This window comes from Palaemon carinicauda, chromosome 4, assembly GCF_036898095.1.
Source record: "Palaemon carinicauda isolate YSFRI2023 chromosome 4, ASM3689809v2, whole genome shotgun sequence".
Taxonomy (NCBI): domain Eukaryota; kingdom Metazoa; phylum Arthropoda; class Malacostraca; order Decapoda; family Palaemonidae; genus Palaemon; species Palaemon carinicauda.
This window is the reverse complement of record NC_090728.1, coordinates 134,611,187-134,626,186: the sequence shown is the minus strand read 5'-3', so window position 1 is coordinate 134,626,186 and position 15,000 is coordinate 134,611,187.

Sequence of the window (15,000 nt, the reverse complement as noted above, 5' to 3'; positions counted from 1 at the left end):
TCGTTTGATGTTTGATGTTACCAAACGAATATTAACATGAGACTAACATGAGAACCTTAACCAGAGAGGAGGACCCAATGTAGTACTGTCTGTCCAGTCAAAGGACCCCATAACACTCTAGTGGTAGTATTTCAACGACCGGCTGGTGCCCTGGCCGGTCTACTACCTATATATTGTATTCATGGTTAATCTCTTAGGCTCTAATTAGTGAAAGATATTTTCCGATTGCTAAGCAATAAACTTATTTATCATAATCTAGTAATATTATTCCTATCTTTAGATAATAATAATAATAATAATAATAATAATAATAATAATAATAATAATAATAATAATAATAATAATAATAATAATACAATTACCGTAATTAGAGCAACAGAGTTTTTTCCAATAAAACAATGTTGACTTGAATGTAAATGATAATTTACTTTAGATGTTTTCTTTTCTTTTCTTTTGATTAATTGCAGAATTGCCACTAAGAATTCTTATGTATGTTAATTTTCCAGTGACCATTAACCAAGGAATAAATTATGAAAAGGCTGATGTGTTTCACTCCCAAACCCACTCCGGGACCGCGTCACAGTCACGAACCTGGTTACACCTCTGGAAAGCTGAGCATAAGGACAAGAAGTTTGCCGACATCCTGCGACTAAGAAGAGAGCTAAGTTGTAATGCATGATTATCTTTCCAATATTTAAGATAGTGATGAACCCGTGAATAGAGTGGTTTAAAGAACGGAAAATCAAGGAAATCGTCCTGTAGTGTATTTTTTAAAAGTGACAATTATCTTGTTTTTCACGATGGAGGAGTTTTGATGTTTAATTTCAAACGGTTTAGAAACTTGATAAGAGTGGTTTATTTGCAAGGCATATTCAATTAGAAAATGAGCAGGAACAGATGTATGTAGTGTATTATGTCTTGGAGAAAGTAAGAATGTTAGGTTCTTAGGCCAATATTCATGTATTTTGATTTTTGATTTAGTAACCTCTGATCTCCAGTGAGTAATACCTTTGGAATACTTATGTATTTCCATATTGCTGTATTTGTTTTTGGTAGAATCGTCTATTAAAAACCATTCAAATAAGAACTTAACACGTAACGTTACGGTTACATTTAGTCTCTGGAAGTTACCAAATTTAACTTTACTTAATTATGTATTATCTGTATGAAGACACCCTTTCCAACTTGGTTATGGGCACTGTCATCCTAAACCAATAGTCACGAAAGTTCTCAGTTTAACAGATGATCGTTTGCCACATGCTGTACGGTATTAGAACTTAGGTATAACAATGAGGGGCACTTGAGGTCTGGGCCGCAAGACATTAATACATTTAGGGATCGCTCTCTAGGTTTGGAGGATCTTTATGATGTCGCAACATAGGTACTGGTAGTAGTCTTCATTAAGTAGTGCAGGTTCTCGGCCACTCATTGGTTAGGTCAGCTACGATTCAACTAGGGAATTTTGTTAGCTTATGGGGATAGCCAGAACGGAGACTAGGAAAATGGAGACCCTAAAGGTTGCGCAGTTAAGAGAGCAATTGGAAGCCAGAGGCCTTCCAAAAGGGGGGAACAAATCTGAATTGTGTCAGCATCTGAGTGAAGGCCTAGAGATGGATGGCCTAGAGGTACAGGAGTTTTTTTGGGGACTTGAGGTTAGGCAGGAGAGGGAAGTTGATCAGGGCCACCAGGTAGGTGAGTGCACTGAGGACATTTAAATTTGGGGGATAGCGCATCAGTCATTGGTAGGCAATATGTTGCTTCAGGGAGATCTCAATGGTCGTAAGCGAGTTCTATGGGGAGCTAGCATGTGTTATTAGCCGCTTCTACAGTACGTTGGCAGCAAAATTACTGAGGGTGAATGAGCTGCAGGCCATAAAGCGAGAGGAAGCAGCGCTAGGATTTAAGAGGGAGAAGTTCAGATTAGAAGCAGATTTAGCTGAAGTGGAGGCAGAGGAGAGGGTTTTACAAGATTTTGATGACAATGATAGAGAAATAACTCGCTTCCCTAGGATAAGGGAGCACACAAACCCTGATGTAAGTGGGAGTGAGGGACCCAGGCATTTGAATACAGAAGCGTCCGAGATTAGGTTAGGTGGATACCGTAGTTCAGGCGGGAATGACCAAGGGGACTTGAGCAATAAGGAAGTCATGGAGGCGTTAATCTCTTGCAGCCATAAAAGTTTTATGCCCAAGCAGGATATAGCTAAATTTGATAGGGATCATACAAAGTATTTTATATTCATCCGCTCATTTGATTATGTCTTTAGTAGCCAGTTAACAAATGATAAGGAAAGGGTGAGATATCTGGATTTATACACGACAGACAGGCCAAATGAGATAGTGGCAGCTTGCCTCCACTTAGAGGCTTCAGAGGGCTATAAGCAGGCAAGAAAGTTGCTGGAGGAACGATATGGTAACCTTGAGCAAATAAGATCATTAAATGGAAAGTATGAGGGAAAACAATGAGGAAGAGTATGACGAGTGCTCGGTGGCACTTAAAACCTACAGAAAAGAAATATTTTGCATCTCTTATTGCATCGCCGAATCACAAAATCTAAAAACAATGAGGTTAATCCTTAGCAAATTCCCCTCTAGTGTGCACGATTGATGGTGTAGAGTTGCTGTTAAGATTATTAGTGAGAAAAAGAGGACTATTGTTGTTTGATGACTTGGTTAGTTTTATTGAAAGTGAGGCTAGGGTCTTGAAAAATCCTTTATTTAGGCGCCACCTACCTAAGAAGGGCAGAAGGGAAGACACCCCTCGGTTAGGAGAAGGAACAGCACCAAGCAAGGCTGAGTGTTTAACTAAGGCTAGGGAAGTTTCATGTAAGAAAATTGCCCCGCTTTCATGTTGGTACTGTACAGGACCACTTATGGTTGATGAATGCCACCAAATACCTCAAATGGGACACGAGTATAAACTGGGAGCCATAAGGGAGTTGGGGCTCTGATATGGCTGTCTAAGAAGTGGTCATAGGTCTCAGTATTACAGAAACAGGAAAAGTTGTAACATATGTAATGGAAATCATCCAATTCTGTTGCATCGACACCAGGAAGTAGAAGTGTTAGAATCTGAGCGCTCTAATAGGGCCTTAGTGGTTCACGAGGAAGGTACATATGACAAAATAACTATGTTCAGGGCAGATAGAGGGGTAGCATTGGTACAGGGATGTCAGTTTTGCCGATAAGGGTTAGGTCAAGGGAAGGAAGGGAGGTTTTCATGAAGGCGTTCTTGGACAATGGGTGATCCACATGCTTTGTCGCGGAAGCTTTAAGGAAGACCCTTAACTGCACTGAGAGGTTGGACGTTAAGGTGAATGTTGAAACCATCAACGGAATAGAGGAAGATGTATGCAGCCTTGTGTCGGGATTGTCAGTATTGGACTATGAGGGCTGGAGATCTAGAACGCTGGCCACACTTGCGAGAACTATACATCCCAGATATAGAGGATGAGGTGGGTATATTAATTGGGAACAATGTTCCCTACCTAATCGAGCTAAGGGAAGTTATCAACTCATCAAGCCTCCATGAACCACATGCCATAAGAACATTATTGAGCTTTGTAGTATATGGGGCAATGGACAAAGGGTGTCAGGAGAATGTCAATAGGATCCAAGTGACAAGCAAGCATCTTGAGTTATACCGCATGCTGGTTGAAAGTTATAATCGCAAGTATGACGATGTTGCATCTAACAAAATGGAAATGTCTGCAGAGGACAGGAAATGGCTAGAGATAATAGAGAGAGGGATTAGAACTGTAGGAGGAAGTTACGAGGTGCCATAGCCTCTGCGTGACAATCATGGACCCTTGTCAGGAACAAGTGACATCGCATTGCGCCGTATGCACAGCCTTTGTAAGAACCTAGTGATGGTTGTAACTACGCTAAGCAGTATAGTGCCTTTATGACACAGATGCAACAAAAAGGATATGCTGAGCAAGTGACCACAGTCATCCCAGAAAATGTGTGGTATATTCCTCATTTTAGTGTGCAACATCCAGACAAGCCAGACAAAGTCCGTGTTGTATTTGACTGTGCAAGCAGTCGACCTACTATTGCAGGGACCTGATATGATGAACTCTTTGCTGGGTGTGCTGATAAAGTTTAGGGGAGGTCTATTTGCCTATACAGGAGATCTAAATGGTCTATCAGGTACGGGTACCAGAGCATCAGCGGGACTACCTCAGGTTCTTTTAGTGGTAAAATAGTTTTGACAAGAAACCCAAAGAGTGGTGAATGGCAATCCACCTTTTAGGGGCCTGTTCTTTTCCGAGCATTGCAAACTTCGTGCGGAATCAGTAAGCAAGCAACTTTTGAAATGAATTTTCAGAGGGAGCACGGTACACAGTTGCTAACAATTTCTATGTAGATTACTGTTTGAGAGCCGAGGATCGGGAAGATGCACTGTTAGTCAATTTGTTAGAAGGTAAGGAGCTCTGCAAAAAGGGGGGATTTACATTGATGAAGTTCAGTAGCCCTTGTGTGGAGGTTATTTCAGCCATCCCAAGGGAGTGGTACAGAAGGGACACCTTAGGACTTATAGATGGATCAGAGTCACATAAAGACAATGGGTTTGGGAGAACAGTAGGACTTGGCCACTGATGAATTGGGTGTCCAGGCAGAGCTAGTTTCAGTTCCAAGGTCTAAGAGTGACTTGTTCTCAGCTATAGCCTCGATTTACGATCTGCTCGGTATATTAGCGCCAGTTATAATCAAGGGTGGGGTCATCATGCAGGACCTCTGCCGACTAAAGATAGCCTGGGACATGGATTTGGACTGTGACACTACGGACCACATCAGGATATGACCAAATAAGCTTAGTAAGACCAGCGGGAAAAGTGTGCAAAGAAGCCTGAAGGTTATTCCATGGGAATTAGCCACCATAGTACAGTTGCATTTGTTCTCAGATGCAAGCATCATGGCTTTAGGAGTAGTGGCATACTTGCAGGTCTCAGATCCGTGGGGATATGTGTCTTGCAGATCCATCATGGGAAAGGTAAGGGTATCACCATTGAAGCATGTTTCAGTGTTCCGTCTAGAGCTTAGTGCAGCTATTCTGGCCGTAGGGCATGGAAGCGCTATTCTCAGTATACTGTGATGCTTACCTTATAATTCCATCTAAAGGGCATCAGTGTGGACTTTCCCAAGCACGTCCACTCTCTATGAGTGCTCTTGTTTGAGATACCCACCTTTCTCTCCCACACACTAGACAGGGCGGCAGGAAAAGGAACCGATGGCTCCTTTTGCTCGTCACAAAGAGAAAGAAAATATATAAAGCGTCCCACATATTTTTTTTTTCTCTGAAGGAAACTTGCTCCTTTGTAATTTTCTTAAATTTCCCTGCGTTTACACCTGAAATTTCCCAGCGTTTACGAATAATAATAATAATAATAATAATAATAATAATAATAATAATCTTAAAAACAACAATAATAATAATAATAATACTAATAATAATAATAATAATGATAATAATAATAATAATAATAATAATAATAATAATAATAATAATAATAACAATAATGAAAATAATAATAATAATATAAATAATAATAATAAACTTTTTTTCAATTGGAAGACTTAAAGTATGCCAGTATATCCTTTTTCCTATTGAATTGCCGTTTTGCAAATGGAAAATAATTTTTGATAGGAATGAGTAGTTTGTATTACATAGTTAAGGTATTCTATATCCATGGGGCAAATTTATAGTTAATATATATATATATATATATATATATATATATATATATATATATATATATATATATGTAGAAATATATATATATATATATATATATATATATATATATATATATATATATATATATATATATATATATATATATATATATATATATATATATTATATATATATGTATATGTATATATATACAGTATATATATATATATATATATATATATATATATATTATATATATATATATATATATATATATATATATATATATATATATACTGTATATATATATATATATATATATATATATATATATATATATATATATATATATACATATATATATATATATATATATATATATATATATATATATATATATATATATATATATATATATATATATATATATATATACATATATATATATATATATATATATATATATATATATATATATATATATATATATACAGTATATATATATATATATATATATATATATATATATATATATATATATATATATATATATATATATATATAAATATATATATATATATATATATATATATATATATATATATATATATATATATATATATATATATATATATATATATATACCTTTTTGTTTTTGCACTAGATAAAATTGACATCAATCAAATACATATAAAGTTCTTAAATTTATAGGATATGTTAGAGTGTATTGATTATGATTGCCCTCTATTCTCGTTGTCAGTAAATGAAGAAGTGCTTTGAATTATTTAGACTTTGCCAAAATTAACAGTAATGTTTTATATAGAAACTTCATTAGAATTTTTATATCTTAAAAGTTCTTTTTTTTTTTCTTTTTTTTTAATAATTTCATGAAAAATGCTCCTCCTTCTCTGGAGATGAGCAAAGAACCATTAATTAAAATGAGTTTATCATTAAAGGTAAACTCTTCGGTAGGCAACTGATCCACATTATCTAGTTATTAAATCACGAATTTTCCATGCTGTCACAATTGGACATCTTAAATTGATGTCCTTATCAAGACTAACCCTCATCAATATCTATTGAAAACTTGAGTTGTCTTAATTTTTAGAAAATTAGTTATAAGCGATTCTTTATGCACCACTTTTTAGGCGAGTTAACTTCAGCCTGCTGATTACCAACTCATTTCCATAATTCCAATATTCTCGAAAGTTCTTGAACACCTGCGGACATAAAGCCTAAGCTGGAATCTTTATAGTTTTCTTAATAATCGTCTCCTTCAATAGTTTCTTTACGAAATAGAAGATATAGGCTTTTGATGACTATTATTTAGTTGAATTATTCAGCTAATAAAATAGAGAGTCATAGTTATAATCCGCTTAGGTCCTTGGAGGAATCTAATCTGAGATGTTCCTCTTCGTGGTATTCATGACCCATTAATGTATATGTAATGTGTTCCGGATATATGCACACTATTCACCAGTGGAATACAGAGAGAGAGAGAGAGAGAGAGAGAGAGAGAGAGAGAGAGAGAGAGAGAGAGAGAGAGAGAGAGAGAATAAAAAATTGATTGAATTCAACTTCGAATTGATGTTTTTTTTCAAGCTTTTCACCCTGGACTATGAAATATTCGTTTTTAAGGGATTACTTTGATGTAAACATTGGAAATATAAAATGGTTTAGAAAAAAAAACAAATACAAAATACGATAATGTTATAAATGGATTATTGGTAGTCTGACTTTTGCAAATATTAAGCGTTCGACACAATGGATTTATTGCCTAAGGACTTTTTCACCTTTATTTAAAATAGAAATATGAAAAATCCTGCTTATAAGTTTGTATTGCTTGTTTATATCTGTGTTTAATTACTCTATGAAATATGATTGCAAGTAATTCGGTGTGATAATAATCTTTAACACTACATATATATGAGACTGGCTAGCGTATGGACAATAGATACAAATGATAATTTTGTCAATTTAATTTTGATAACTACCATTAAAAGTAAAACTGTCCATATCATAAATATATGTATGAATAAAGACAAACTCTGTATAACTAAAGTTCCTTATCAAAAGTTTAAAAAAATCACATGTCTTTATATCAGCTGCCATTCATTTTTGCTGTCTGTTTTCCTTATATTTATTATGAATATCTTAATGAAGGTGAAGGAAAAAAAAATTCTTATATTAGCTCAGGCCCCATCATACTATCAAGCCAGCTATTCTCACATTTCAATTATATGAATTATATCTTTGCACGTATTATTTGGCTAAAGATTGCAGAATCACCAGAATCGATACAAAAGTAAAACACTTCTTTTTAATAATCAGAGAATACGCGCACCCATGCTATGAATAAAATAATGTGGCTCATTCAACTACAATTAATATATAAATTTCAAGATCAAGAAGCGTATCAAACGAAAAAAGGTGATTACTGCTTGCTTAAATTCAGCGACATATATATATATATATATATATATATATATATATATATATATATATATATATATATATATATATATATATATATATATATATATATATATATATATATATATATATATGTGTGTGTGTGTGTGTGTGTGTGTGTATATATATATATATATATATATATATATATATATATATATATATATATATATATATATATATATATATATATATATATATTCTTTTCCCAATATATGTAATCGAACTAGATAATTGAAATATTGATAAGCGAACTTATAATAGCTGTAAGTCGATGATAGCTTTAATTCTCGCCAGCCGTAAAGTTGTCTTTTAAGAAATGGACAAAGAGATTTATGATTACGTTGTTATATGTACGTCCTGCTGTACCTCCGTTTAGAGTCCTTGGCATCGCATAGCAAAGTTATCTTGGACTGCCTTGCTGTAATCATGAACTGTTGGTTGGTTGGTGGATGTCGGTATACGAGATAACTCGTGTTCGATTACAGTAGATGGTGAGAGAAGAACTGTGTTAAGTTGTAGTTCCATTTTTCTAAATTCAAATAATTTGATGTCTCTCTGTGTCTACTGGAAGTTTGTTCATATTTGTTTATATATGTATAAACTGTAAGGTTTATATACGCATCTTTAACGTTTATAATTTTTCTTTGTATGTTGAATGTTATTGAGTTTATTTCTCTGCATACTTATTTTTACATACCTGGTTTTAGCATGCTGATTTATTTCCACTTTCAGGAAAGAAAAGTCTGTGATCTCGCAATTACCGTTTCCAGTTGATAATTCCGTTGGGAATTTTTCTTCATTGAGATGGCGTTACCTGCGTTATAATTACGTACAAACACATATATCGTTACAGAGTGACTAGTAACAACTCTGAAAATTGGTGAAGTATTCTTCATTCCGAAACAAAAGACAAGTATGTTTTTTTTTCAATCTCAAGGAAGCTAGTCTTCCCCAAATAGGGGCGGCACCCCTAATCGTGGGACGACGTTCCCTGTAGCACACAGTAGACCATGTTGATCTAGTGTGCTAGAGGGAGGCTTGCTTTTAAACTACTATAATTTCGGTGAATGTTCAACCTTAGTGTTCTTTATTTAGGTTCTGCGGTTTACTCAAAGCTTGTTAATCTAAAAGAGGAAAGTTCTCCAAACTACTTGTTTTAATAAATTTCATTTACTCTTTAAAGATGGTTGATATGTAAAGTTTTAAGAGTATCGATGTATGCTTGGTTGTATGAAATTATTACTTTCATTAAGCACTTCCTAGTAAATTTAGTTTATTAGCTTAAGATATGTCCTTCATTTAAAGAAAAAATTTCTGATAATTGACACTTTTCAGTTTGGATAGATCTACTACGATACAATTTAAGGACTCGACTCGATGAATATAACTTGGTTCTACTTCTATCATTTTAGTTTGGTTATATTGTTACTGGATGACGGTAATAGTCAATGGATATTTGGTAAAAGATTTCAGTCTTGTACGGTAAGATTGGGCAAACTATTAAAAACTTAACAGCAAATAGGTTAGTGGTAAGTTATAACGAAGAACTTTATTTGCATATTTTTGAGGTGGGATCTTCGTGGTAACATTACAATTAACGCTAGCGATTCTCGTAGATCTATTACTGAATTTTCAAAATCCTGCTCTGGCCGTAGAGAAAGATTATTTTGAATTTGGTAAATATTTTGGTGACTTTAATTGAAGACTATGCATTCCTCTGTAGATGATAGATAATTAATTGTTATTTTGAGGATTTTTTCATAAAGGTTTCATTGTATAATATCGTCAAATGAATAATCTTTACTATATCGTGGTTGTCCTATTTGTTTGGTCTTCGTGCTATTACCGAAATGTAGGCGTTGAACATTGAATGCTATAGATTAAAATTTTTTAGTTTGAAATTTATTTTAGCATTTTTTCTTTTTTATTTATTTATTTTCTTTTTTTTAGCTGAAGCTAAAATTCTGGTATTAAATGAGCGACTTAGCCTCTTGATTAAGGAAACCTCATGGTGACCTCAAAACACAGTATGTATAAGAGAACCAGTATATGGAAACAGAAAAAAAGCTAATTCCAATGATAATAAAATTTTAATGATTTTAAGTAAGAACCCTTGTTGCATTTTTAAATAAAAATTCACTGATCGACTTATGTATGTCGTTTCTCGGAAAGCTTAACTAGGGAACTTGTCACTTTAAATAATTCAATATAGCTTTCTTCTACTGACAGGAAAAAATCTTCAATCTTAAAAATCAAACGGAAGTGTGATGTGATAATAGGCCACTTCTGTAAATCCTTGAACTAGGGGTTTAATTTAAATATATTGAACAATAATTTCTGATATTGTTGAAGGTAATGCACTATTAGTTTGCTAAACCTAGGCTGTCAATCACTATTAATGAAAGATTGATTGGACTTGTTACCGTTTCTGTAATTATCTTGATGTTTCGTCTGAAATAATTTGGCTCTCAAATACAGCATAAATTTTAAATTAAAGGAAGAGTGTGTTAGTCTAGGCATTCACTCCTAAAAGAAAAACTTTTACAATAAAAACGGCTGACAAATAGATTCACTTTTTTAGTCCTTTAATTTAATAATAGAGATAGAAAACGCATCGCATTTCTTCGTTTATTTGTATTATATTAGGTTAACCAATTTTTTTGTGATAATGACAATTTTATGCCTTCGTAGTCTCAGTGTTTAAATACAAACTCTTAAAATAGTGGTGGTAGTGTTTTACCATTGGAAATCTTGAGGAGTGAATGGGAGTGCAACCAATTAGGTTCGTTGCACTGAAATTTGAATTAAGCTAAACTATATTTTTTTGTAAGATATTTAGAAAAAGCTAAAACCATTATTTTAAAAGAAAATATATTGCCCTGTCCGCCCAGTCGTACTCTTAGTGTTCAGACTGTCTTTACAATACAAATTATGCAAACTCTGACCGAAACTTCGTCCAAACAACAAAGCTACAAGACACTATGGTTACGTAGTTTTTAGGTGATCACTAAACACAGTATGACAACAGTGGTCCGAGTCTTTCGTGAAAAGATTATGCTCTACACCATAATAATTGGTACACGTATAGAAAAGAAACTCAACCTTCAAAGTGGATTACAAAGTGGTTGACACGCCGTCATACGTTCGGAAGTTCCATGATTTTGCTGCAGGAAATAAAAGGTTGAAGTGAAACTCTGTTTGCCACTTAATTGAGGATGGACGTTAATTATTTTTATGCTTTCTAAGCTAAAATAGAAATGTATATTAAGAAACATGATAAATAAATATGAAACGATATACCATCGGATTCTAGTCTAGAGGCAACACGGCGATATGTAGCTCGACAAAGACTAAATGAGTCAATTAAAAAGGAAAAAACAATTAGAAGGAAAACGAGAGAGAGAGAGAGAGAGAGAGAGAGAGAGAGAGAGAGAGAGAGAGAGAGAGAGAGAGAGAGAGAGAGAGAGCCAGCCATCTTTTGATAAATTATGTGATTAAAACCATAAATTTGGCGTATATATATGCTACAATCTGTTGTACTTCCCAATTTCTTTCACAATATTATTTACCTAATTTCCCTACGGCACTGGTTTCTGAAATTGTCTGATAATCTTATCGTTTATTTTTTTGAGGGCAACAGCTCGTTAGTTTCTATTTCTATAAGAAACTCTTCTTACATTCCACCAACATTCATGTTCGTGCAAAAGTATTAATTATATCAAGATCAATACATTTTTGACTTGGATATGATGTACAATAATAAATCTGAGATAAAAGAGTCTTAACTCGGTGACCATAGACACAAGCTAATCACTGATTTTGTGTCTGGCAATATCGTTGTTTCATATCCAAAGCCATAACAATGACATTGTCTGTGCCGTCTTTAACAGAAAACACTGACATTTCGAGGTTCTGTCCGCTTGAATTGCCCGTTTACAGTCAATGTCTTTGTGTCTGCAGACTGATTTCGATCGTGTGGACGCGTTTAATGTTCATGTTAGTGTTCTGTGTCTTTATTCTTCGTAATTTCAAATAAAATATTTGTCCTCAATTTTTAGCAGTATTAAAAGTTGAAAGGTAATTAAACTGCCATGGAATAGTCTATAAACTTGGTAGCGAAGATTACTTTGAAATTGTCTTCCCTTGCTTTATATGTTTATACCTGTATGTGTTTTTTTTTTAGTATAAAAAAAAAGTCAAGGTTAAAGTTCTTAAAGGGGAAAATTCAATTTAAGGATCATTGAAGTGTTGAGGGGGTTAACAGTTGCAGTAGATTTAAAATGATTAATGCAGTTTAAGAATTATAGAGCTTTCAAAATTGATGTGACTCCTGTTGTTTTATTCTGAATATGTAATAAAGGGTTTATCAAGTTCTGAAAAAGTAAAAGGTGCAATTTTTTTCAGTCTGTAGGTAGTTTTGAAGACTATCTCATATTGTAAGGAGTTAACTTATTTCCAATTGCAGGAAGCGTGTGAACACATGGCTATTTTTCATAACTATAATTTTTGGACTCAGGATATTTCATTATTCCCTGTTAGTCCTAACTGTTGCATTTCAGTGATATTGATGAAATAACCATATACTTTGAGATGACACACTAGCTGATCCTTGTGGGGGACGGGAGACGTACAGGGACACGAACTCCCTTATAAAAAATGTAGCCGTTAAAAAAATTTAGCATATGGGTATAAACTTTCATATTGTCAGTTCTCTTTATTTTCAGGTTTCGTTCTTTCTTAGGTTATTTTGATTTTTACAAGTTTTCCTACGACAGTCCTCTTGCTCAAAAGTTGAAAACTATTTGTGATTGAACGTTTGAAAGTGAATTTATTATAGCCATGAGCATTATTGTCAAAGCCATCCTAATTACAAACTTTATACTATCATAAATACCCCCAGTAGAAGCAAAATGACCTCTTATACCTATCAATGGAAAGTGGTGTAAGTTTTTCTCTCTGTATAGACTTTCCCTTGTGTCTTTATCTTCGAGACAGAGGATGAAAGCATGAAACTCATGTGTGTTAGTGATTTAAATAGGCCTTTGTTAAATTTTTTCCGGAGAGAGAGAGAGAGAGAGAGAGAGAGAGGAGAGAGAGAGAGAGAGAGAGAGAGAGAGAGAGGTAGTAAATATTAGTTGTCAGATGAATTATAACTTCATTCATCTTAAACATATTTCCTTCAACTCTGCAATTGTCGCTTGGAAATTATAAAGGTTATATTTTTTGGAAAGGGCAGAACTTTTTCGAAGCATTTCACTCGTATTATGTGATTTGATGACTGCTGGAGTGAGCCTTCCTACTGAATAAGAACAGATTCTATGCAGTCCTAATCAATCTACGTTACCATTATTTTAATAGTCACCAATATCTTTTCTATATGTAGACTATAGTCATATCCTGACATACTATTGTTAATTGAATTCATATCCTATGAAGAAATTACGATTGTTTTATGAAACTGTTACTCTTAAATTTAGATATAAGTAACGTCGGGGCACCTTACATAAGTTTTAATTAAAATGTAATCAACCCTGAGAGAGAGAGAGAGAGAGAGAGAGAGAGAGAGAGAGAGAGAGAGAGAGAGAGAGAGAGAGGGAGAGAGAGAGAGAGAGAGAGAGAGAGAGAGAGAGAGCAAACAATCGATTATCCAAAAAGATATTCCGACGATAAAATATTAGGACTATAAATTCATATCTATTATTACCATGTTGGTAGATTGTTATTTTGAATTAAGTGTATTTTCTAATACATTAATAAAAACAAATATTTTCAATTCAATACTGTAGTCAATTTTAACCGGCCCCCTCATTCTCCCTTTTTTATATATCGGTTACGTCAGATGTAAATGTCGGCATCATTCGTATTTTTTTATTCTTTTTCATGATCTGTTGTGTGTATATCCTCGGAAAACTTACCGTTCTTGTTTGTTTTACTGAATTTATTTCGATATGAATTTTTTGAAGAGATTAAACTATTTCTTGAAACATTTGTCAAATGATAATAAAATTTTCGAGATCTTTGATATGACTGTTTTACCTGTTAGCTTTTGTGCTGTTCGGAGTTCGGAGCAAAACTCTTATCTATTGGAATTGGAAATTTGAATGGGATTGCAGTATATTTTGGTTGCTACGATTTTTTTTTTTTTCAATATCATTTGTAATAATAAAATTTGTTATGATTAACAAATCTACGTGTAATTAAGACTCCCAAATTCTATAATTATTCGATTAGCTTACTGATTCTAAATGTAATATATATATATATATATATATATATATATATATATATATATATATATATATATATATATATAATATATATATATATATATTATATAATATATATATATATATATATATATATATATATATATATATATATATATATATATATATATAGAACAAAGCTGAGGTTTTAATTTGCGATGTAACTTGTATTGGAGTTTTTGATGTCTCTATAAAAGATAAAAAGATATAGTTGATAGGATGAAGAAGGATTAAAACGGAAAAAAAAAATGAAAATATTCAAAGAAACAAAAACCATTTTTGTTTTTTCCAGAGAAATTCTTAATGCAGAGAAATTTTTAAAAGTTTCATGAAATATAGCTTTGCATTTAGGAAAAACTTCAAACTTTGATAAAACTAAGACCCAATTATCAAAATCCTCCATTCATTAGTTGCCACAAGAAAACTAGTAAATAAGATGTGGAAGATGAAATCACCCTTCTCTCTCTCTCTCTCTCTCTCTCTCTCTCTCTCTCTCTCTCTCTCTCTCTCTCTCTCTCTCTCTCTCTCTCTCTCTTAACACACATAAACACACACTCACACTTGTAAATGGTAAGAATT